This window comes from Lepisma saccharinum, chromosome 5 (assembly GCF_977018435.1).
Source record: "Lepisma saccharinum chromosome 5, izLepSacc3.1, whole genome shotgun sequence".
Lineage (NCBI taxonomy): Eukaryota > Metazoa > Arthropoda > Insecta > Zygentoma > Lepismatidae > Lepisma > Lepisma saccharinum.
The window spans coordinates 40,776,520-40,800,093 of NC_139233.1; the positions used below are offsets into that span (position 1 = coordinate 40,776,520).

At 41.3% G+C, this 23,574-nt stretch overlaps 1 protein-coding gene and 1 long non-coding RNA gene across 2 annotated transcripts in view; one reads left to right on the forward strand and one right to left on the reverse strand.

Moving 5' to 3' along the window:
• The window catches only part of LOC145988343 (uncharacterized), a 487,907-nt gene that overhangs the window by 245,402 nt on the left and 218,931 nt on the right, over nucleotides 1-23,574 (forward strand). The gene's annotated exons all lie outside the window — the stretch shown is intronic.
• LOC145988341 (uncharacterized) lies at nucleotides 7,769-10,760 on the reverse strand. Its single transcript, XR_014441740.1, has 2 exons — nucleotides 10,637-10,760; nucleotides 7,769-7,875 (listed from the first exon to the last, which is right to left on the reverse strand). It is a non-coding gene; the product is annotated as an uncharacterized LOC145988341 (long non-coding RNA).

Here is a 23,574-nt window from a genome sequence, read left to right on the forward strand (position 1 = left end):
AGAAATAAGGCTGAAATTAAACCTCATAAGGTAACTTACCTCTTTATCTCAAGTGTAGGCTGAATTGCGGGTCGAAGTTAATTTGAAAGCCCAAAAGAGAAGTCAGTCGTATGTCAAAAGTCTTTGTTGTCCTTTCCCACAGAATACTACCCTCCCCTGTCTGTACCATCATAGAAATAAGAAGTTGCAAATTATTCCATCCCACAAGTCATTCAGAAAATACAATTTCCTCGAAGCAGCCAGCAGACCATCTCCCTGCAAGTCACGTATAATGTCACGTACGTCTCGGCTGCCAAAGTCCTCTACGTCCTTCATCCGTTGAACGTCGGTCAATCTCATCTTGGCTTGTTTAGTTCTTCTTTGTTTGTCAATTGGATGTCACACAAATCAAGAAATGTCTGAAATCAAATCTCCAACCCGCCAATAAGTTATACCAATAACATATCGCAAATTATCCCATTGCACAAGTCAATCATAAGAAGAAAAATAAAATGTTTAGACGTGCGCCTGTGACATGAATCCAATATGGAAGCCCTGAAAAGCCGTATAAACGCAACGTACGTAAGGAACTTCAATATAAAAAAACGTACGTTTCGTAGCCGTAGATGTAAAAAAAATACCTTCCGCGCTATTTAGAATCAACCTTTGTTACAAGAAACTTATTTGACGAAAACATTTGAAATGTTTGCGAAATCCAGGGTGTAAGATTTCGGTACCAAGCCGCCTTATTATGCATAAAGTGGACTTAAAACACCAACTCAATCAATCCTCAATAACGTAGGATTGCCCACCCCTTTTGTGTGCAGGTGTGCATCCTTGAACCCCAGTAGCCAATGATTTGTGGAAGTCTTCTTATCTGTCCTCAGTTGCCAGTTGTGATTAGTCAGGGTACCTTGTTTCGTGTCCTCCTGGAGTTCGAATTAGAAATAGTCCTCTGTATTTCCTTCTGTGTGTGCATTAACGATGCAGATCTTGTAGTTAGAGTTGACGAGTTGTATCTTTGCAGGTGACCTTGCCTGCTATGGTGGAACCACAAGCAAAAAAGCCTGCACAGACCTACGACTCCTGTGCACCGCACTCCCTCGTGGAGGGGAGGGGCAGAGCGGAGCATGCTTCCTTATGGCCCGAGTTGAACGGAAGAAGTTGCACGGAGACTTTTCGCCGAAGGTTCATTTCCTTGTGGTAGCTCTATACCCGTAGAGAGAGAAAGAGTTTCTTTGTTAGTACCTACTCTGCGTATAGGTGGTCGATAGTTCTTCCCAAGTAAGAGGAGAATGACGCTCAGTGTCTAAGGCAGCCTTCCCCTCTCCCCCCCTCTCCAACACACTTGTTACTGAGCAGCTGAGCTTGGTCAGGGCGCAAAGGTACAACTCGTCAACTCCAGCAAAACGCACAATTTGAATCAGCGTCAACCCATGAACTTGATATCCAGGAATTTGTGTTGGAATCCCTCTTGAGCAGATCATGTTTGTTTTTTCCTTTTCTGATCATTCCTCTTCATTCACATGATTTACCGGGTGGAAAGAGCAACGTTAAATTGACTTTGCGTCACCGGAAATATCATTGGGAACATTAGTGCTTTCAGATAATAGCTTAATATACACACAGATAAGATGCTAATATTACGAGTATTTTTGTGAGCATACCACCATAATAGAGTATAGAGATACTCCTCTACACAAACTACTACGTCATGTGGAAGCACTTGGCGCAGTGGTTCCGATCCCACTTTAAGCTGCAGAAAGAGTCCCGATTACCCTACATGTGCATAAAGTGGACTTAAAACATCAATTCAAACAAAGTCTTACGTTTTCCGGCTTTATCACGGTATAAATTTACCTTCGCTTCTTTCGTGGAAAACAACAAGACGTTAACAGCCTACTCTGAGGTCACCTCAGACGTGAGATAAACCTCGAGACAGTGGGCGAAAAATCTCAGGCACCTACGGTTACATTTTTCCTGTCCATGTACGCTAAACTTAGTTTCCAGTGATATTAGTTCGATATACTTTAAACTGAATGCAGGTAAGGACAATATTAACATTGAATAAACTTTTCTCAATTACGCTTGTCCAAATTCCACCAAACAGATACATCATAATATCTCTAAATAACTCCTAGCAACCCGAAAGAAACTCCCAGCTTAGTGAATAATCGTTAGGCAAGATTACAGAAATGTGCTGTAAAATAATTGACGTCATAATTTAAGAAACTTTTCGTAATACTCAATTAGTTGGATGTGTAACAGAATGCTGCGGGTTCTTTGTCTTTAGTAGGTCTTGTTAACCCTTTGTATTTGTGGAAGGACGCTCTCGTGTGTACGTGTGGACTGCTGACTGAGCAGCGGTGCTGTAGCATTGTAAGACGGGAGGAAGGGGGAAGTTAACAAGGCAAGAGGTCGCTCGCGTTTGTGCAGTGGCAGCGGGAAACCCTTCGTCATCTGATTGGTGAGTGGCAGGAAAAGGTTCCGTGGCCTGGCCTTGAGGTTCAGTGTGCAGGTGGGAAGCTCGAAGTGCATGTAGCATAGCTGGCCTCCACAAGTACATGCGAGATAATCAACCTTGGTCTATAGTACACTCACAATAAAATAATAATATATACAGTAAGCAACGTACATTGATTTTTATCTTTTGATATTGATTTTTTTTATTTACCATCGCTTTTCTGCCACTTTTGGCTAATCGCGACGATGAGAATGAGTGATGATGAAACACTCAAAAAGAACACCCATTCCCAGGCCGGTTCGAACCCGAGATTCAACATTCATTAATTGTATGTAAATATTTATATCCCGAAATTCTTTGTTCGAATATAAGGTATTATCCAACATCAATCTTTTGATAGTGGTATGAAATATCATTGATTTATTGAAAGCCTTTGTTAGTATTTAGTAATATCTTGCACAAATCAATACATTTAGTCAATACCTTCACTACCTTTTGGATCTATATTGTAATTTCAATTCCCTAAGTTATTTTCATAATTTAATTTTGTTTCGTTTCTAAACACTTTGGAGGAACTCTGTAAAACAGAAGAAAATGGTGTATAGTCATGGACGAATCTGGATTATAACAACCCATTTGACTTCCAGTGAGATCACATGAACCCAGAAATGTTGTGACTGTACAACAAAAAAGTAAATTTTTGAAGTGTGTGCTAAATCTATTTAATTGAGAATCCGTGGACTACCAGCATACTATTCAAAAACCTGGTTGCTCACATCCAATTTAGGTTACCACATCAGAATAAGCAAAACGTGTAACACCGTATCTACAAAATACAGCCTTAAGTGAAAAAGTAGGACACAATCATCACAGTAAATAATATGTATTACCAACGTATGTTAGAAAATAACATGAAATTGACACAATTTTGAACGAAATTTTAACTACAAAATTTCCAAACTTAAAACCACAAAGAAGAAGAAGAATATACGTATTTTCAACAATATTTTACGAAGTAGTCGTTTCACTGAAATTAGCGACATCTCAGCCCTCACCTTGTACTTCAACTCATTCATTTCCCCAATAATAGGATACTGCTCTCTCGTCTGGTCTAGTGTTGCCCACGAGACGAGACGAGACGAGACTTTGGTCTGTCCCGTCCCGTCTCGTGAAAATGCTGTCTCGTCTCGAAAATATTCGTTTGTCCCGTCTCGTGTCCCGTCTCGAAGGGTTCTGTCTCGTCTCGTAAAAGTGATCCGGGATATCATGCCTACAAAAGTCAAAAGTAGCAGAAACGCGAAATATTTTTCCGGAAAGTGGGATAAAGCTCCAAATATTTTACCCATTGCGTGGTGAGAATAAATAAGGTTCGTTAATCATGAGGACATTAATATTAAAAATGCAGTTTGTTCGTTACTGATTGCTAGGTATCTTATGAAATCTACTTTGTAGTTTTTCTCGCTTCATACAACTGTCTATCCATCGTACATTTATACCAAGTTTGTTAGAACCTGTCCCGTTTCCCGCGCTAGCGATCGCTCGACAGTTTTGGTGCCAATGAGAAACGAGAAAAAAGTCGTCTGCTGGGCAGCGAGGAGCGAATGGAAGCCAGAAGAGAGGAGCTTACGTAGACGTTGTTGCCACGTTGCGTATTTTAATTTGCTGCCTGGCTTTGGCTTTCCCCAGCACGGAGTTCAGGCGGTCTTCAGCAGCAACACCGCTTGGTTTATGCTAGAAAAGCCAGCGATTAGCTACCGCGGGAAGCCGGACAGGTTGTAACAAACACGGTATAAGTGAGTGCTCTTTTTCATTACTGCTATACCTTTTGGAAGTCTTGAAATGTTTTCCAATAGACCTTCTTTCTTTCTGAATGTCGAACTTCCGTGCACTATGAAAATGTACATTTTTTCCTTAAATTCTAAGCTTGGCCTTGGGGAGCAACAAAAAAGTTTTTAAATGTGTAGTACGAACACAAAAGACTATTTAAAATTTCAATATTTAGTATATTACAAATAGAAATCATTTATTGTTCTTAATATTGTTAAACATCTTCTATGACATAAGTTTCAAAAGTGTTTCTTTGTGATATTGTGCTGTTTCTTATGCCCAGCTTATGACGCACATACTTCTTTGTTTTCCCTTTAGCCTCTAAGTCCGGTACCACCACCGCTTGATCTAATTTATCCTTCGTTAGGCACGCATCTAGAAATATATGTCGGGGGAGGGTGTCTGAGCCAAGTGTTTCAGAAAAATGATAATAATAACATTAACGACAACAATTAAGCAAATGTTTAAATTAATGCATTAATATAATTCATAGGTCTATTCACTTGAATATGTAAATTAATCAATTCTATTATTGTTATTGCATGACATGTTACAAAGGTGGTAGAAGAATAGTAATATAACAGCACGAATATTAGCTAATATCTAGCTTACGTGTAGTTAAGATCGTCAAAATCTGCATAAAAACAGCTGTCCTGTCAAGAAAATTAATGTAAAAAAAGATGATGAATTGAATATTTGCTGAATAACAAAAAAAGATGTTACATCCAGTTGACGAAATATAAAGTTCCTGATTAATATTTTATGCTCATTATTATAAGTAGTAGCGTACATAAAACTTCATTGATACTGTAATTCAAAGCAGTATGATCCCAATAGAATCCTTGTTTTCTAGTAAGTTCGGCAGGAATATGTAACCCTCGATTATGCTAAACAAATATATTTTTTGTTTAGCTAGAGCAAGGCCCCAGGAGGATGCAAGAAGCCATTCCTGCAAAAGTGTATGTTTTACGAAGCGAAGAAACGTGACAAAACCACCACGTATGGAAGGCAAACCTGCATTAAGTTTATATCGCACGTTTACAGAGCCGTGCCTCCTGAAGTTATAAAAATCCCAACTTCAATGATTCTTTTAGACATGCTATAGTTGAAAAAAAAATATGTTTAGATGCACCCAAAGTGCATCATTATCAGATTATGTATATAACGTGTTATTGGAATCAACATATTTGTGTAAATTGGGTGCCTCCCCGATGGCGTAGTAATAACGTCGAGGTCTTGTAATGAAGGGTCCTCGCGTCGATACTCAATGGAGGCACAAAGTGGATCGGATCGCACTTTAAACTGTAGGGCGGTTCGCGATTTAGCCTATTTGCGAATCAAGTGGACTTACAATATCTGCCTTAAGAACATTAGAATAAACTAATTCACCCGCAGGTAAGTCAAATTTCACATATCCTTCTTCATCCTCGTTCATAGACTTCCTGCAATACTCTTGTGTTGCATCCCACCAGGTGCGAAAAATGTGAAGTTATTATTTCCCCGTACTGCTTTATTTCTTTTCATAACAGTAAGGCTAAATTCTCGTTTTATCTGAACTTTTTAAAAATGTGCAAAATACGTCTCTATCTTTAAACAACCACCCTTTCCCATGTATGTGTAAAAAAATCCCACTCTGTCTCAGAAAACCTCTTCCTAAGATCAAATGAAGGAAACAACTCTCAAGTCTCAACAATTATAAATTTTTGCTTAAATTTCCTATCATTTATACAAACAGTAGCACATATCACGTCCTTTGGTGCAACACTGTCAACAGCTAATGTTACTTTCCTCGTCCTAATAAATTTACTTCCAACCAGTGACGGCGGCAGGGAAATTTGACTGGGGGGGAAGGCTGGCAACAAAATATTGTAAGGGGGCAGTCACATTAAAACGCCCGAAAACACTACACATATATATACTTATATAATAATAATTATAATAGTAATTATTATTATTATTATTATAATTATTATTATATTCATGTATGGTGTTTTGTGTGTGTCTTTTATTTAGAGTGGCCGTTTACTGCGTAAATGTACTTCTTGATTACGAGTTTATCTCCACATGATTCATGTTAATAAAGACATTAATTCTTTTTTATTGGTAAGTTGCGTTGTCTCTAGTGGCCTATTTCAGTATTGAAAGACATTCATAATTTTATAATTCATCGTCTTTCTTGAGATGAAACTACTGATATAAATATTTAAGTTATAAGATAATAATATAAATGATGAAAAAAATGCTTCTAAGAGTTTAATTTTCTTGCAAAATAATTGTGACGTTGGAAGAAATGAATCTTCTTAAGTATTAGAAACAATGTGAGGCACTTAGTGAAGTGCAATTCTCATGTGCTTTGGAGAACACATTGCGCACCTTTGGTACGTTCAGGATTTGACATTTCTTCTCAATGGCAAGAACAGCCAAATGAGGCAGTTTGCATCCAGCATCCTGTTTCGAGCAAGCCTTTTCAAAGATTTTAAGGACAACCATCTTCGTAACGCTGAAAAGTTTAGGGCAAAATTTGTGTTAGGGAAATGTTATCACAGGATAAAAAATCAGACAAAGGTTACAGTTATCTCATAATTCAAGAAATATTCTGACCCTGTATAGCACTTTCTTTCTTGCTCTGTTTCGGATTTAAGATTATTTGTTTTAATTGGTATTAAACATACCCTTCCGATTGACAGATGAAAGATAGCTATGAACCTGCATACTGGACCCCCATAAGTACGTGGTACACCATGCATCAAGTAATTTTAATTATTAGAATACTAGAATATAAAGTTCACTGGATAGGATTGAACGACAGTTTATTTAAGAAAACTTAACTTTGTATTGAACAATAATATTATACATACATAAAGTGTCATTAATAATTATGATCTCAACGATAACATTAATACATAAATGAAGATAATTTTCACTAGTTATTCTTAACTAATAATTGGCTTTCTCTCCTTGTGCTGACTATTTAATTGGTCTCATTATTCATCCATGTTCAAATGATTGCCTAAAAGAATATTTCTATGTTAAATTTCCCCCTTTTCCTACTTGTCTGTAATGACGATCCCACGGTAAAGATCAACAAGCAAATTAATATCATACTACGAACTACTCTACAAAATTAAATAAAATACTATTAAACTATTTCTCTACTAAAGAAATGAAATTAAACCATCACCACTACGTTCGTCTAAGTCCCCTGTTGACCTCTCCCGTCACGTCGAGTGCCCTGTTGGATTGTGATGTTCAACGTGAGCCAGCTGGAAGTGAAGTGTGGAGTGTGTCGGTTTAGGATTCTTACATCCAACCGGCAAACTGAATGACGTAACCTGCGATCAGTGCCATCTATTGGCTTTTACCTTCTTTCATTCAGAGAGAGAGAAACCAAAATCTTACACAGGCTATAAACTGCCCTCCCCCAATACTTGAACATTACCTGTGGAGGATTTTAACATATATATAGAACAATATTGATCGCTTACAATAAACAAAATAACACAATTAGATACTATAGTTGCTTCTCACAAATATCCTTCAATGTCCTTAGGATTCCTTTTTCATTAGATGTTGATTGTCGACATATCTGTACCATTGAGGAATACCTGTCAATACAAAACAACCAACAGTATCTCAACTCACATTTTACAACACATTCAATAATATATATATATATGATGATTATGAACATGAAAAAACACCATTGTTTGATTGACTCACTTCCTGGATACTCTATACAGTTTTATCTGATCAATATGACAACGTTTTTCAATAGATGGATTTTCCACCTTCTCTAACAATACAGAAACTGGGGTTAAAAACTTCTTGATTACATATGGACCCTCATACAGCATACTTAATGACCTTGTAATACCATCCAGCAATGATGCTTTAGGATGAGTCCTTACAACTACTTTATCATTGATTTGATACGTCACATTACTGTATTTTTTCTTGTAACTTTTTTCACGTTTATGCCACTCACTTTTCATTTTTTCTAATGCACGAGACCATTTTATTTGGTTACCTTGGGTAAAATATAACATTTCATTATCAGTCAATTGCCAATTTTGCAACAATGGATCAAAAAGTTTCCTTCCTAAGAAGAGTTCTGCAGGGGTACAATCTATTGATTGATGATTAGTGTTATTGAAACAATATTGTAAATGATACAAATATTTTGATCACGTCGATTGATTGGTGGAACAAAAACATCTTAGAGCTTGTTTCAGATTTCTAATCATTCTTTCACACAAGTTTGCTTTTGGATTCCATGGACTAATTGTAATATGTTTGCAACCAATACCATACAGAAATTCACTGAATAACCCAGAAGTATAATAACTAGCGTTATCTGAACAAAATTGAGAAAAATATCCAAAATTTGAACAATATCTTTGCAAATGTTGAATTATTATTTTCGACGAAACTTGTCGTAATGCTTGATACCAAACATATCTACTAGCATTATCTACTACTACTAATACATACTTAAAACCATTTGAATTTGGCAAAGGTCCCAAAATATCACAACTCACTCTCTGTAAGGGATGCTTAATGATTTCTGATGACAAAACACCCATTGGAGTTTTATTTCTTTCCTTAGCTAATTGACACAATTCACAGCTTGTTACTCTATCCTTTACAACATCGACCATATTTTCCCAAGTAAAATTTCTTTGAAGTTTTCTCAAAGTTTTGGACCAATTTGAATGTCCTCCACCTATGGCATTGGTGTGATAATATTGAATTAACGGTTCAATTAAGTGTTTGGGGACTAGTACCTTGAATGGCTGTCCTTTATTTCTAGTTTTCTTGTATACAATTCCATTACGCACACAATAATTAGGAACTTGTTCATTGGCCTTGATTTTCTTCTTTATGACCTTTATCTCATCATCTTTATCTTGCTCAGACAAAATGGAATTTAACAATGTAGGAAAACCCCATAAATTCAAACAAACAGAATCAATTTCAGATTTATCTAAATCATCGGTATCGTACTGAGAATGATCATACATTCTTGAAAGAAAATCTGCGATTACATTACTGGATGATGGAATATGATGTAAATCGAAACTAAATGAAGAAATAAATTCAACCCACCTTGCAAATTTACTATATTTCTTCGCTCTCTTCAACATGTGAAATAAGGCCATATTATCTACTCTAATGGTAAATCTTTTACATTGCAAAAAATATTTGAATTTCTCTAATGCTTGAACTAGACTGGTTAATTCTAGTTCATATATTGTTTTATTACGTTCTGTCTCCTTTAATCTCCTTGAAAAGAAATATACTGGCTTTAGTTTACCTGAATCATCTTCTTGCATTAGACAAGCACCATACGCCTTCAATGAACTGTCACATTCAAGAACGATTTTTTTTTTTTTGAAAAATCAGGGAGAGCTAAGAATACATGCTCAAGAAATTTACCTTTTATTTCTCTGAAGGCATTTTCATGAAATTCAGTCCAACGAAATTTATTCTTCGGGCTTCTAAGATCATTTAATGGACCTATTATTAGAGCGTATTCTGGGATAAATGAACTATAATAATTAAGTACGCCTAAAATTCGCATTAATGATCTACGATTTTTAGGTCGAGGAAGACATTGAATCGCTTTGATTCTTTCAGAATCAATGTGCATTTGCTTGTCTTTAATTACATAACCAAGAAATTTTATTTCTTTCAACATAAATTTACTTTTGGATTTGGAAATTGTAACACCATATTTTTTGAGTCTATCTAACACAATACGTATGTGTTCAAGATGTTCATTTTCATTTTTTGAAACAATGACTATATCATCGCAAAAATATTCAACAATTTTACCCCGTAAATCTCCCAACATTATTTGCATCATGCGTGCTAGACAAGCACTACCAATTGAGATTCCAAAGGGTACTGATTTGAATCTATAACTTGCTGTTGATGTTGAGAATGAAGTACAATCTCTAGAAGCTTTACTTAATCGTACCTGATGATACGCCTTTCTAACATCTATAACAGAAAATACTGACCCTTTGCTAAGGTTACTTAACGACTCTTGCATTAAATTTGCTGGGAAACCATCAAAAATTACCTTTTCATTTAGTTTTTGGTAATTAACAACAAGCCTTTTACTATTATTCTTCCCTCGTACAACGAAACATGGAGCTGAATAAGCAGATTGTGATTTCTCAATAAGATCAAGATCTAAAAGTTCTTTTACACAATCGTCCACTTCCTTTTGTTTTTCGCGTGACTGTACATAAGGTTGTTCGCGCACTGGTATTTTGTCTTTCAGATGAATCGTGTATTCAAATTCATTAAATACACCAACTTTATCAGAAAATACTTCAGGATATGAATTTAATAACATACCTAGTTCTTCCGTGTATTCATGCGATGTTCCTGGACATTGTTGCTGTTCTCGTTCATGTGGACAGACAGACGGATTATCAGGAATCGACGTATCTTCTGCCGCAATCATGTTGTAGCTACCAGCTGTTGCTCTGGAACGCCAAGGTTGCCTTCGGATGTTACTTCCTTGCGAAACTCTGTTCCTGCCACCAGACCAGCTTTGCGGAGTTGTCGATTGCCGATGTGACCTTGAACTTGAAACATCACAAACATTAGTTCCTTTACAATTACGTGTTTCCTGAAATGAATGGCTCGTATTAATAACACTGTCCGAAATCCACTTCATTTGCACTTTTTCACGAGAATACGGAAATGTAATAGTTTTGTCATGAAAATTTAATAGAAATTGTCTATCCTTAATAGTAGTGCAGGTGCCCGGGTTCTAAGCCCGAAAGTGGGGCTCGGTGGGGCTCGCCTTAATGGTTTGCTCTTGTAAGGCATAAGCCCCATTTTCTCGCAGTGTTGCCAACACCTTACTCGAAAAAAATCACCAAGGTTTTTTTTGGTCTAACCTAACCTAAAGCAAGGAGCTGGCAACCTTGCTTGAGGCTTGCCTTACAGTGCATAAAGCAATTTTTGCCAACCTACTGGTACTTTTGCCATAGCCTTTTACAAAAAAGAGAGAGGAGAGAGAGAGAGGGGGAAGAGTTAAACAACCGACAGCGCTGCCAACACCCACCTACAGCTTTTTTTTTTCTTGGTCTAACCTAACCTAAAGCAAGGAGCTGGCAACTTTGCTTGAGGCTTGCCTTACAGTGCATAAAGCAATTTTTGCCAACCTACACACACTGGGCAAGGAGAGCCGGCAACAAACACGCACTGCCGTAAAAGAGAGAGAGATGGGCGGATGGTAACACAGTATGTGTGTGCGTGTGTGTGTGTATAATATGTAGCATTATTAACTAGAGTGTGTTGGCAACCCACTTACAACTAAAAAAAAAAAAATAGAGATGTCAACGTTGCTGTAAGATGAAGAGAGAGAGAGACCTACGGCTGGCAACAGTGGTGAGCGAATGCACCTTATTGTAAATTTTTTCCAAGTCTCAAAAAAAAAGAAAAAAAAAGAGAGAGGCCAATGTTTATATATATCGTGACCTTTGTAAACCTCTCTCGGGGGAACAATGTGCCACACACGCGCACGCGCGTGCCTTTTATTATTTCCGTATTGTGACGCAAACAAACAAATAATAATTGTTGTTTTTTAGGATTCCTGGCCCCTATAACCTCGCCAGGGTGCGTGGTGCCCAACCAAAAAAAAGTAAAAGGTTTTCTAACGGCTGCGGTTCTAGATAACCACACCTCTGTAGAGTTTCACCTGTTTTTTTTTTCTCAAACTTCCATGAAACTCTACAGAGGACCTCCGTAATGCATGCAACGTGTACTAACGACTCTAGTGTTATTTTGATGTTGTAATATTTTTGGATATAGAGTTTTATTGTGAGATATAGATAAAAATAATTATGTTTATTATAATATTTTCTTGATGAAGATGGAGAATGTATGTGTGTGTGTTACAAATAAGGTTGCATGCTTTTTTTTCTAGTGTGTGTGTATGTGTTTTTGATGTTTCGACAGCATCTGAAACGATAAAAAAGAAAGAATTTTATTGTTAATTTTCTTGTGTAAAAACAACAACAATTTTTTTTGTGCAAATTTTCTGATTTGTCTCTCGTGCTATAGTGCAAAAAAAAAGATATTGTAACTGATAACTAATGAAATTGACATTTGTAACTGATCTGAACTAGTGAAATTCGTATTGTGCCATTGTAACTGATTGTGCTAGTACAAAAAATTTCTTATTTGTGCAAGAAAAGATGTTAAACATGTTAAAACTGTTCCGTCACCCTCTCGTTCTTCACGTCGTGGACGAAGGACTTCTCTGCAATCAGGATGACGCTGCATAGAGTATCGGCAGGCAGCGCGTCGTGGAACTCGCAGACGACCTTGATGTTGGTGCGATCGTTGACCACAAACTTCTTCCTTTTTGTGGCGTTGATGACGAACATCGGCCTGTGGATTTTGAATTCGCTGGGCGTGTAGTACATGCCCACGCTTCCCTCGGTCACGCGTTTGAAAGAGGTGTAAGCTTCGTAAAGTTTGAGGTAATCGTCTTTTGTCATGTCGAGGTTGTAATTCTCGCGCGGGAACACTTCGTTGCGTCCATTCTTGAGATAAACGTTCTTGATTTTGCAGTCGTCGAATTTGCTGGAATTTTTTTCCTGATTCTTATCGCGCCCGGTCTGAAAGAGCACTACGACGAAATCTGGCATGTCGAACTGTATGTTGTTGAACTGCGTCGTCACGTCGAATTCCATGTGACTTCCCGACGCCACCTTCTGTACGCACTGGTAACCGTGAAAGTGAATCGCCACCTGCGGACTTTTCAAGATCTCCGCTTTGTACTTGAGGGCGTAGTTCGTTTCGTATTCCACCACAGGCATTCTCAATTCCATGCTCCGGATGACGCATTTCGCCGCTTCGGGTAAAGTGTTGGCTATCGGCGTGCCGTCGGCGTTCAAGTTGGTGTATCGCATCAGTGCGTCGTTGTCGTTGGCCGCTCTTCGAAACGTGACCCTCAGTCCTCCCTTCCACATGATCTCCTTGTAGTCGGAGAAGAATCCCGGAAGCAGACGCATGGGAAAGAGCGCCGTGTGACTTCTCGTCGATATTTTGGTTCCCGCTTCGAATCCTCCCGCCTGATAGTACGCTGCGTCCGTTTTGGATAATTTCAATGTTCCCACTGCCGTCGACGTGATGCCTGGATAGTCTATTCTGTCTATGACGGTGTTGTGTTTTCTCACCTCCACCTGCGAGAACAGGTGAGGCACGAAGTTGTCCACGAGTATCAAATTTGCATTGGGCGGAAACGCGTCTCCGCTTTCTTTCTTCACCACGTCGAATTGAAGGTAGAGGTCCGCTCTGTGAGGATGAATGAACCCGTCGCCTACGTCCACGTCGTATTCGATCTCCCTGTTCGCTTCGTTGAGATTGGCGAACGTGCGACGGTTGGGAGGGAAAGATTGCAATTCGTAACTTTCGATTTGCTCCATTTTCACTATGCGTGTTATTTATTATACGTTGATCTCCACGATGGCCGTCGTCGTTGCACCTGCGAAATCCACCACCTCTTCTTTCTCGTTCGTCACCACCAACTCTATGTCGTCTATGCGGTTGCGACATACTGGAAAATAGATCGGTGAAGAGGGCGTGTAGATGATCGGTTCCATGAACTCGGAACTTGGTTTGAAAGTGGCTATGATTCCCGTCTGCTTGTGACTTCCTAATCCGTCCGAAGATTTCGTGATCATGCCTTCGGCCACGTTGCAGTGTACGTTCAGAGTCTCGATGGCCAAGAATTTAGGAATGTTGGTTGCTACGTGCTTGATGCCAGCTTCGAGTTTTGGGTGGTTGTTCTCGAAACCTAAAAGTTCTCCCATGGTGCCCAGGTCCACGGTCTCCGTCGCGGATAGGATTTCCACTCTGTGCGTGACCGAATTTTGAGAAAGGTATGTGCCTTTGGGTAATTGAGCTTGCAAAGTGGAAAGATTGTATTGGCCTGGCGTGACGACGATGTGTTCGCTTCCGACGCTAATTTTGTTGTTGTGCTGCGTGACGTTAGGTATGAGGTACATGCTGTAGAATGCACGCAGAGCCACGGATTTAGGATAGACGATGTCGTCGTGCAGCGTGAGTTTCAAGATTGAAGATTCGCTCGTGAGATGGAACACGCCCATCCTAGTGATGCTGTTTGAGGTTCCACAATGCTTTCTGGAAATCCTCGATCGTAGGGTTATTTATTTTAGAGAAAAACGCAAGCACGGAGAGGCAGAGATGGCCGCAGTTCACGTCTCCGAAATTTTGAATGCGTTCGTCGTTGTAGTATATAGAGGTTTTGTTCGTTTTCAGATAATGAATTAAATTTGTAGGTGGAACACCTCCGAAAGAATCGAAAACGAATGCTTTATCATTATTTTTGTGGTAACATATCCAATGCGTGCCTGGATTTTCTTGACCGTCCAAGTTGACTACTCCGCATTCTCTTCTTTTAACGCTTGAAGGTAACGAGTCGGACATGAAAACTCCTCTGAAGTGTTTGATTTGTAACGGTTCGATCAGAGATTCAATGTCTCGGTTGGTGAGTGCTGTTGTTTCTTTTTTTTAAACTTCTTCATCACGCCCTTCCCCCCTTTCTTCTCCATGGCCAGGTTGTGACGTTTCTGTTCTTCCAATTCCGCCTTGTTCTTCTTCGAGTCGATGACGGTTTTCGCGATGGCGGCACTTCCGCCAGCCAAACTTCCAACGGCCCCCAATGCTGCCAGGATGGCCGGGATGCTGAATATGAAACCTCCGATCTTTTGCTGTTTCCGCGAACGCTGCAAGCGTCTCAATTGAGGTGAGCTGAGAAGTAATTTCATTCCGTGTCCTTTGCCCAAGTAAGAACGTTTCTTCTCGCGTTGTTTCTTGGTGAGTAACCCATCGAGGGCACCTAGATTTTTAAGATTGGAGTATGGTATCTGGTACACGACACCCTTGGGCTTCATGTTGATGTTCTATGTGTTATTTTCACGGTATGTTATTTATATATAAATGTTCTGAGATTTTTTCTCGTGTAGTTTTTTTTACGGTATGTTATTTATATATAAATGTTCTAAGATTTTTTTTTCAAGGCCTCGCAGTCGTTACACAAATTCTATTACGTGCTTCGTTTTCTTGCCAAGAAGTTCCTTTGTCCCCTTGTACACGATTCGAGTTTTGTTCTCGATTAAAATAGATAGCTTCTCGTCGGATAACATGTTAGCGTATCGATCTGGTAAAAATAGACTATATTGTGCGTTGAGCAACAGGCGTACCTTGGGACCATACTGGGTAGAAACGATTGAACCGGAAGTTATCGTGTAAGGTTTGTCGACTTCCAATTCCTGAATTTTTACATACTCGACTGACAAATTTAGCATTTGTTTTAATGCTTGGAGATCACTCATTTTTTCAGTCGTCATATCAAAAAAAAAATTTCAGAATGTTAGAGAGAAATTTCAGTGTTAGAGAGAAATTTAATTGTTTTTTTTTTTTCACGATGTGTGTTATTTATATATACCGAAGATTATTTTTTTTTCACGATGTGTGTTATTTATATATCAAGTTGTTTTTTTTTGACACGTATATATATTATTATTTTTTTTAACAGAGGAAGAAAGTCCGTGCTTCGGAAAACGCGATGATGTGCGTAATGATATCTTCCGTCTCCTGCTTAGATTTGCGCCAATCTACTGTGTACCGTCTTCTTCCCTGCCTTGCCTCGTGCAATTCATCTAACCTATTGTTTAATTTTTCCCCTGCAGCCGAAAGCAGAATGTTGAGATCACCGCACCTCAGGCCGCTGATCTCCCGAAGATGGTTCTTGAGAACCATTTCACAAGGGATGCGAAATTCCGGCGTTGTTCTTGCTATGATTACAAGTTTCCCTACATCCTCACAATCTCCGTTTACTGCGTGTTTAAATATTTTACATAGTAGCTCGGGCGGCAAATCAGTTATACGAGACATGTTGTTATTATTATTATTTTTTTACTCTGTTATTTATATACCCCACCCCAATTTTTGTTTCGTGTTCATGGCGATGGTGGTACCCAGTGCGGCGACCCGTTCACCCAGCGATGCGTCTCTGCTCACGAACCTTTCGAAAGCTGCGTGCTCTAATTTTCTGTCTGCTTCGTGACGTGCGTCCAGATCCGTCTGCGTGGTGTTGTAGGCGATGTCGTGATCTTTGCATGCCGCGTCCAACGGATTCACACCCTTGTCTCCTCTCTCCAATCTTTTCTCGAGTTTGGTACCCGGTCCGCAGTACTGGTAGCCAGGTAAATGCATCTCGAAAGGTAACTTGTTGATGATGTCGTTCACGAGTCCTTTTCCTTCGGCCACGTTCCAGAATCTCGGAGGCAGCGTGTTGATGATTTTAATCAGGTAACCTATGCCCTTGTCGTCGTTCACGATGAAGTTGGAAAGTTTCGTGCTGATCATGTCCACGATGCCAACCTTCTCGTTGTAGAAATTACGGTTGCCTGCATTCTCTTCGCCGGCTATCACCAACAATCGGTCCACGAGCTTCCTCACGTCGTCCACCCAAACGAATTCTTTGGGTAACGTGTTGTAGCGTTTGACGCCGCTGCCTGTTTTGACCTGGTTCCAAATCGGTTTGATGAGATTCCTGTACTTCTCGCCGCTGCTCGATTTCACCCTATTCTGCGAGGCATCGTTGTTTTGGTACAAGGCATCCGTCATGATCAAAATTTCCTTGTAACTCTGGTAATCTTCGTCGGTGTAATCTTTCGGCTGCTTTTTGGCAACAAGTTCCCACAGTCCCACCGTACCCGGATACCTGGTCCAACTATCCTTCTCGCCTAAATTAACTTTAATGTCGTTGCCTTCGAAGGTCACCTTCGATTTCCCAATCTTCCACACCACACCACCGCCTTCGTTGGTTTCCATGCTGGGATACAATCCGAACACTTCATCCTTGTCGAATTTCCCCGTACTCAGGTAGTCTCGTGCCAAAGGTCCCAACTCGATTTTATCCGAAGACGACGACGTGCTACCTATAGCTCGACGTCGTGCCGGTGCATCCTTCAGTTCGAACGGCGTCGAAGGAATACTCGAAATGGGCGTGGGTACGGCATAACTTTTAGCTGCGAGCGGTACGAGTTCGTTGATCAAATTTTTATTTTGTTCCGTGACACTTTTAATTTCTTTACCTAGACCGCTGATGGCATCGATCACAGGTTGATCCTGACGTTTCTTCTCTTCTTAGAATCCGCGATTCTCGGATTTCCAACCTTTGAAGCGTTTCGCGAGGTAATCGCGAAGCTTGAGATTTTCGTCTTCGATTTTTCGTTTCGTCATAACGTTTATTTATATACGTCGTTTCTCACAACGTTGCAACGTTTAGAAAATCGTTGATTTTGTTTCTGTATTTTCCGTCGTTGGGTTTCCTCGTCATGTCGATCGTCGCGAATCCGAAATCGTCACCGTTCCAGCAAGTAGAGCAGCAGCGTTCCGAAAATTGATTGTAGTTCATGTCTCCGCCTACGTAGTCATCGTACGCGTGCTTGAGGTTGGTGTGATCTTGACGAAACAAACATATGAAATTAGCGTTGTCGCGTACTAACTGTTTTGGAATTTTGGAAAACGTTTGAGCTAGGTAGAAGCAATCCATTTCTTTGTGACGACCTTGCGTGGAAAAGTTGCGAATTTCATTTTGATTTTCCAGGATGGCGTCGTCGAACACAACGACTGAATTTTCACGACAATCGTCGAGTGGTTTTATTTCCGATGCGAACGTTGCAATGTCCAGATCATCGTACAGTTTCATCAGTTGCTGGTATTTGGATTGCTACAAACTTTTCGAGAACACGTACAGGTGCCTGTTCTTCCAATCTAACCAATTCGGTGCGAGGAGAAAATTGTCCACGAGCAGTGTCGTTTTCCCACACCCCGAAGGACCTACGATCAGACAGCGGATGCTGTCGGGAAGCAACTCACCGTTCTTTTTTTTCTCGTTTGACTTTCCGGATCCGGTAGACGCTTCACCACGTTCCACGTACTCACAAGATCACTTCGTTCGCGTCGATCCAACTCTTTTCCGGAAGTCCCAGCCATTTGACAAACAGTTTGTCACCTTTCCTACGCAATACTTTCTCGATGAGGTACGTGTCGGGGTGTTTCGTTTTAGAGAGTTCCTCTTCGTAAAATCTTCCTTTCAAAATCTCGCCGCTACTATCTTTTATTATATACGTGTGTCGGTTTCCGGGTAAAACTCGAACCACCGTAAAGAGTTCCGTGCTCCAATTTTTTGTGAATCCCTTCTCGAAGGTGCGTTTGAATTTGCTGATCCTCACCCGGTCTCCAATTTTGTATTTAGCTTTTTTTGTCGTGGGTGTGTACTTTGGACAGTAAACTGTAGAAATTAAACGCTGCTCGTCAGACTTGGTAACGTCAACTGGCTTCATGCCTATCGTTCTGTGTACCGTATCATTATAGGTGTCGACGAGTTCCGGCAGGATGTCGACCCATTTGTAATTTCCCCGAAGCGTGAATCGTTTCCACATGTGTGTTTTCAAGGTTCGATTAAATCTTTCCACGATGCTGGCTTTGATGTGACTGAAGGTCGAATAATGTCGAATGTCATGTTTTTGAATAAACTTTTGGAATACGGCGTTGTAAAATTCTTTACCGTTGTCCGTGTGCAGAAATCGAGGTCGTCTGCCGCCGCTTTCGCGAAAAATTAATTTGAATGCTTCCGCGACGCACGATCCCGTTTTCGCCTTCAAAGGTAGAGCCCATGCGAATTTCGAAAATGTGTCTATGACGGTGAGGAGGTACTTGTTGCCCTTGTTCCATTTATGTACGTTTTTCAAATTGCCGCTATTCATCTCCACGAGATCGCTTTGCCAGAGGTCGTCGATGCCCTTGGTTACCACAGCCAAACGTTCGTAGTTGCGGCGTGCAGGTTTATGCAATTCTTCGACGATGGCTTGCCTAGACATTTTTTTAGAGATTACGTTTGAAGAGAAGCACCAGCGTGATGGGATTCAAAGAGGGTGGCACCTCGCTCGTGTTTTGAATGATCAGCTTATCGCCGACACTCACGTCGAAAACGGTGAGATCTTCGTCTTCGTGTATTTCATATATGTTGCGCGTTTCGTTCCAACGTGCCAGAGGAATGTTTCCCACTTTCTGAACACCACGATTCGATATTAAGGTCATGGTGGGAACGCTAGCTTTTCTGCCGTGAGACCAGTACGAAAATTCGTTTATCTGAATTGTGCCATCGAGGAGAAACTTGTAGTACGGATGATAAGGATGCAACATGTACAGTTTGTTACCTTCGACGAACGTGGAGATTCTCTGTTGATTGGGAACGCTGTTGATTTCGATGGCTTGCAAGGTGAACAATTTGGCGAATTTAGTGTCGACGCCGAGCAGATTACTGTGAACTTGTCCGAGTTTATTTTCGATGGGCAGCAAATGCTCGATTATGGTATCCGTTACGGTAGAAAACGACGGTTTGATTTTCACTTCCACGTTCAACTGCTTGTAGTTTTCGTTGAGTTCTTGCAACTTGGCACCGAAAGAGGCCAGCGTCGATTCCTGCGTGGATTCCAGCACTCCAACTTGATCTCTGACGTTGACGACAATGTTCTGAAGGTTCTCGACTTGATTCAATTTCGAGCTCTTCTCGGTAAGATCGTTCACGATGCTTCGCATCTCTGTAAACTGCGCGTGAAGGTCGGCGACGCTCTGCGAAGTGGGCAGCGTCGACACCAGCGAACTAATTTCGTCTCGAATCTGTTCCACGTTCGCCGTTTCCGTTTCTAGTCGTTTCAGCATTCGAGATATGTTTCTTTTCAAAGCGTGCAATTCTTTGGAGGTGGGGAGATTGGCCACCCTACTCTCGAGATCGCTCAACGAACTTTTGACGTCGCTCGAATCGGATAGTGCCGTCACCGCCGTTTTCAATTTTTCCAAATCTTCGCTCGAAGGCACGCTCGTCCGTAACGATTCCAAGTCACCCTGTATGTTGTCAAGTACGTGATGAAAATGAGCGAGATTGGATTCGACGTTCAAATTTTCTAAATATTCGATCTTCTGCTGAACCGTGCTTAACGTGTCTTGTATGCTCGTCAACGCTCTCGCTTCAGCGTGAATATTTTTAATTTCTTCGTTGATCAATTCCAGAGACGCCTGAAGCGTAGCGATGGTGGTTTGAATGTGTTCGAAATCTTGATAGGCCTCCAATTGAATTTTTATGTTCGCGACGCTTTTACCGATGACCTGCAGTTCGTCCGACGATGGTAGGTTCGTCATTGTATCTTCCAAAGTCTGCAACTTGGATTTAATTTCTTCCAACGTGCCGGTGAATTCTTCTTGTAATTTGGAAACGACGACATGCAAGCGTTCTGCGTCTATATCGTTCACGATGGTTTGAAGTTCAGAGAAATTCTTTTCTATTGCGGAAGTTCGTTCTTCGATTTCGAGTTTCAATTTTTCCAAATCTTCATTTTTCGATTGAAATTGCTGTAATTTGGCCAAATCATTTTGAAGCGAATCCACGCTCAACTGTATATTTTGAACGCTGTCGTAAGAAGGTACGTCGACATAATTTTTTATCAGCGTCTTCAGTTCGGAATCGATTTTCAGAATGGGGTCGAGACATTGCGTTTGGAGCGTAGCGATTTCCGACTCTAAACTTTTGTTTAAGGTCTCCTGCAAAGCGATCAAATCGCTCCTCAACTTTTTAACTCGAACGTCCAACATGAGAATCTCTTCTGCGTGGTCCACACGCTTGGTGTTGCCGAAAATGTCGTTAGGCATTTTTGGTTAACGGTTATTTATAATAGGATAGACGATTCGTAATTCTACGAAGAGAGGAATGAGTTTGTCGTAATCTCCGAGGAGTTCCATGTAAAGATAATCTCCTGCAGACACATCGTACGTAATGTTAGAAAGCATCTTGTCGTGCTTGATTCGAAAAATGTTCTTGCCGGTAGAAATTTTGATTTCGCCTACGTTTTCCGGATTCACGGTGATCCGAAGTTTCCCGTCGATCGGAATTTCGTAAAAATGTAAATTGTTATTAAAAACATAAAACATCTTACCCACATCATCATCCAATTTCGTCCAAATGCTGTTGAGGTGAATGATCAACAGACCGTTGAGTTTAGGTAACACGGAAGGTAAGACTTCATGATCTGGTATGGTTTCCATAATGATCTGTTTTTTGAAACCGAACAAATTCATAGGCATGCTGGTTATTTAAGAATAGGGCCAAAGTTTTTTTTTGTAATGACAGTTAAAGTGTTTTTTTTTACTGAGTAACAAAATGTTTTTTTTTTGAGTTAGTGAAAATTGTTGTGTGTGGTGGCGAGTGCTAATTATTTGCACTGTGCGCAATTCTTATTTATTTCTAAACGACGATGCCCCCAAGGCAATGTGTGAATACCACACTCGAGGACGCACCTCTTATCGTCATCGGGATCCAGCACAATTTTTCTAACTTTGTTTGTGGTGATGATATGGTCGACGCTCTGAATGCGCTGTTCTGCTCTTAGAACCGACGACCTGGTCTTGAGGCAATCGACAAAGTCCTCGAATGTAAGATGCTCCCGAACCACCTGTCTGCCGACACCCTTGGCCTTCTTGGTAACGCTGCCCTCGGCTTTGATGGCATAGGCCTTGGCGCGAAGACCTGCAAACTCGAGAATTACATCACCGTCCTTCTCGTCTTTGAGTTTGCCAGGCACTTTCTTGTTGCGGGCCAGGATACCGTACTTGTTTTGCTGGGGATAGCCCGAGGTGTCGAAGAGGTTAACCAAAGATGGAACTGTGGCTATATCCCCGTACGCGTCGTCCGTGCGAACGTGGTACACCAAGCTGTCCGGGTCCGTGTAGAGTAGGCTGATATCATCGTTATAGTGCTGGCGTAGTTTCCCATAATATATTTGAAACATGTGCAGCTTGCTCAGGTCTAATACTGAGGCGCCAACATAAATTGGCTTGTTGAGCATCACCTCGCTCTTCCTCATATGCACCAGAGCAAGCTGTTCATTATAAATGGTCCTCGATTTGAATAACGGGTTTGCTACGAGCCTGCGACATTGTGCTTTGTTTGATATTAGCCTCACATCTACACGATTCCGTACATTCTCCATGGTTTTCCCGAACACCGCATTGTTCATGAGCTTGAAGAAATCCTTCTCAAGCTCGGACGTGGCTGCGGTGCGGTGTTTGGTGTTGACTTCAATATATGGACGCAACCACGGAGAATGCTCGAACTTGAGGATGCGGTGAACTGCGTGGACCGTGACCCCTCGCTGCATCAACCACCGGAGATTCTGGTAGTGCAGGACGTAACGCTCTTTGGGCTCGAAATCCATGACGAGCTTCGTCTGGTTGGAATCGGGTGGACACTTGAACTCGGGTGCAGGGGGAAGATCGCAGAACAAATCCTGCAGCTTCTCGGAGAATTGCAGATCAACCTCGGCGAAGAACCCATGTTCTGAATCGTCGAAACCTTCAACGTCAAAGTTGGAGGGGTCAGCCCACTCGAAGCCTCTAAAGGGGAGTGGCTGCATCATGGAGTGTCCGTAGAGGTTATTGACGTCCGTGTACATGATGTAGCTGGACGGTTGTGAGGGGTCGTAACCGGTGGCCATGTGGTGATTGTTGGCGCGCGAGTGTCGCTGCGACACCTGGACCATGCCACCCCGGATAGCGCGTTCCACAAACAGCACCATGTCATAATCGGAAAGAAGCTCCAGCTCGATCTTCGTCACCAGAAACATGGCTGACCACGCCAGTCCGGGGAGACTATAGAAGTAGGCGGGGTCCAGCTGGTAGATCTTCATTGCGGTCGCACGGAACGTCTGGAACACGTCGGCGAGGAGCGTCACATCAAGTCTGAGGTAGGCGTCGTGGTAGTCCCCGAGAGTTCGACAGCCCAGCTCGCGCCACATGGACTGGGCATGGTGATATTCTTCGTCGGTGATGTTCGAGCCTCGTAGCTGACTGTAGAACTTCGCCTGGGGAGGTAGCGACGTCTCCGCGAACTTGGAAGGGTCTGTGATGTATTCGTAGGGATAGACCCCCTTACGCTTGAAGAGGCCGGCGTCCAAGTTCGGAAAGTTTCCGGAGGTAATGAGCATTTGCTCGTCGCTAAGCTTCCCTGCGAGAGCATCGAGGCTTGCTGGGAGGAACCTCAGGGAGTCGAGGAAGCGAAGCTCGACGGTAGAGCGTAATCCTGGGATTCGAACCAACTTGCTCAAGCTAATGTAACGCTCCTCGTTCTGGGCGAGAACGTTGATTCGCATGTCGTCGTACCCAAAGTGAGGCACCAGATGGTGGAA